Here is a 3029-nt window from a genome sequence, read left to right as displayed (position 1 = left end):
ATCACACCACGGCCAAGCCTTTATTCAAATCGTTTTTACTGTCCCACCTTAGCGTGTTTAGCGAGGCGGTTTCCTTGGCACGTCTTGTCAAAGCAGAGATCGTGTCCCCTTATTCCGGGATTCTCATCAATACGGGTGTGGGTAACCCAACCGCGCCATTGATTACAATGCTTGGGAGATATGCGAGTTTTACCAGGCTGGTGGGGACGCATAGCTTTGTCCGTCCATATAAGGGGATAAGGATCCACCTTTTTACCTGCGCCTTCTTCCTCCTTTTCTTATCCATTTCCACTCACTCGAGCTCCAGCGCCCAAGTCCGCACATATTACCTCAACCTTCCCCAACCATGTCTAGAGCGGGAGGCAAGTGGATGGCCTCCTCCGTCAAGGAGGGGCACATCAAGAGGTTGTGGAAGGCCAGATACTTGTCCAGCGACATCGCACATCGGCTCCCCGATAAGGGGCAGCTCATCCCCACCCCCGGGCCCCATGAGAGGGTGGTGTTCCTCACCCACTTCCTGTGCGGACTAGGTTTTCCACTTCACCCATTTGTCCATGGGCTCATGTTCTACTATGGCTTGGATTTCCACGATCTGGCCCCGAATTTCATCCTCAACATCTTGGCGTTCATCATCGTGTGTGATGCCTTCCTCTGCATCCAGCCCCACTTCGGCTTATCGCTGAAGACCTTCAATGTCAAGCCGAAGGTAGTGGGCGGCCGCCAAGCAGAGTGCGGAGGTGCCATGGTGGGCAAGATGCCTAACGTCCTATGGCTCGAGGGCTCCTTCGTGGAGACCATAAAGGGGTGGCAATCAGGGTGGTTCTACATCACCGAGCCGCGTGACCCTAAATGGGCAGCGGCCTCCGAATTCCGATCTGGCTTCCCTACATGGCTCACCTCTTGGAAAGAGACGGGCCTAACATGGGGTAATTCGGAAGAACTGACCGGACTCCAATACTGCGTCAAAAACCTGGTGAGCAAGAGGCTCAAGCTCGTCAATGTAGTCCAGGTCATGCTCATCCGCCAGATCCTCCTGTGCCAACAACGGGGCTTCGGTTTGTGGGAGTTTGATCCGGCGCAACACCAAACCTTGAGCAGGCTCTTTGACACTACGTACGAAGATGCCGGGAAGGTGCTGTTCAAGGGCGTCGAGGCTCTCGCATCCGCTACCGAAGATCGCGGATTCAGCTCGCAGCGTCAAGCCGGCGAGGTAAGTTGATTTACCATTTACAGGTCACTTGTTTTCCATAGTTTGACTCTATGCGGGATCTAAACTCCCTTACCTTTGACAGGCCTGGCAAAAGACGTCCGGGCAGGTTGACTGTCCAGCTCCCTTGCCAGAAGACCCAGCGGACGCCTGATTGATGGGGCTGCTAGTTCCGGTACCTCACGTGGTGCCGGAGAAGAAGGCCAAGAAGAAGGCGATGGGAACCCGGAAGAGTTCCCGGCACCAGGTGTTATCGGACTCATCGTCCGATGACTCTGAGGCGGATTCCCCCCGTGAAGACGAGGAGGAGGAAAAAGAGGCCTCTCCCCTAGCGGGGGAAGAGAAGAAAAGGAAGGCCGCCCCAACTGGGGAGGCCGGAGGATCCAAAAAGGGAAGGACCCTTCCTCCGGACTACTCCACCAACGCCGACGACGGCGAAGAGGAGTGGCCACTGAGGGCTAAGCCCCTGGCGAAATCGTAAGTGACCGGATACCAGGATAACTCATGGCGTTTCATTTGTCGCACAGTATCTCCTAACGCCGAATATAACCCTGCAGCCCGCCCAAGGACGAGCTCGACGCTTCAACGAGCGGCTCCCTGGATTCGTCGGACGTGAATAACACCTCACTTCCGGCTGCTTCCTCTCCTCACCCTGCGGATGACGCTGAGGTGGGGTCCCAAAAGGGGCCCATCCAGGAGGAGGAGGTCCCGAAGGTGCCGCAAGGCAACCTCCCGGACTCTGGGCACAAGGGGGATCAAACCCCAAAGGGCCCTAAGTCCGGCCCTGGGCCGGACTCCGCATCGGAACCTTCAGTGGTTCCAGAGTCCGGCAGGCGGCCCCTTCATAAGAAGGGTGAGACTGCGACACCAGTGACCTCCGTCCAACCGGAGGCACCGGATAATTTGCTGGAGGCGCTTAACCGCGCCTCCATCAACGAGGAGCACCGCACTGTTATGAGTGTGGTGATTCAGAAAGTTCAGTCCGCCAAGAGCGGGCTGAATGAAGCCTATGCCAGCCTTCTAACAGGCTTTGAGGTATGTATTTAAGATATGTAAAAATATTACCGCATAGACAGTAGCCGCTGATGCTCAGTTTGGTGTTCGGAAAGAAAAGTCGAACTGAGGATCTAAAAAGATGTGCGCAGGAGTATAACATAAGTATGTCAATATGGGGAATGCAGGCTGCGCTGCCGACCTCTGCCGCACTGGCTGCAGAGGTCAATGCATTGAAGCAGAGCCTCGAGTGGTCCGAGAATGAGCTCGGCCTTGCCAAAAAGCAGCTCGAGGACAAGGAAGCTAAGTAATACCTTATGGAAGCATATAAAAGATGTGGTTGCAAAAATGACAGGAATAACGTGAGAATTGTAGGGGCCACGAACGAGGTGGCGACCCTAAAGGAGGTGGTGTCTAAGGCCAAAAGCAATGCGGCCGCGGAGCGCACCGAGCGAGAGAAGCAGGTGGCGCAGGTGGCGGAGGTGCGGCAAGAGCTCCAGGCTCTTGTGGAAAACACGAGAGTTTGGAGCGTGACTCAAAGACTCGAGAGTCCGAGCTCGCCTCAGCTCTTGAGAGCGCCAAAGCCGCTAAGGCCGAAGCCCAGAAAGCCCTCCAAGAAATTCAGGCAATGAAGAAGATAGCGACGGGTAAGGCATTCTTCATGCAAAGCAAGCACGTGAAAGTGAATTATTTGTTACTTAGCCGAATCCGGAGCTCTCCAGGAGCATTCGCAGATCTGCCCCACAGTGTGTCCGACACTGCCGCATTCTGCCGAGCCGAGGAGGGGAGCTCGACAGAGAAGGTGTTTTGGTCTCAGTATGCTCAGGCC

Source organism: Triticum aestivum, chromosome 3B, assembly GCF_018294505.1.
Source record: "Triticum aestivum cultivar Chinese Spring chromosome 3B, IWGSC CS RefSeq v2.1, whole genome shotgun sequence".
In the NCBI taxonomy this organism is placed as follows: domain Eukaryota; kingdom Viridiplantae; phylum Streptophyta; class Magnoliopsida; order Poales; family Poaceae; genus Triticum; species Triticum aestivum.
Note: the sequence above shows the minus strand (reverse complement) of the source record.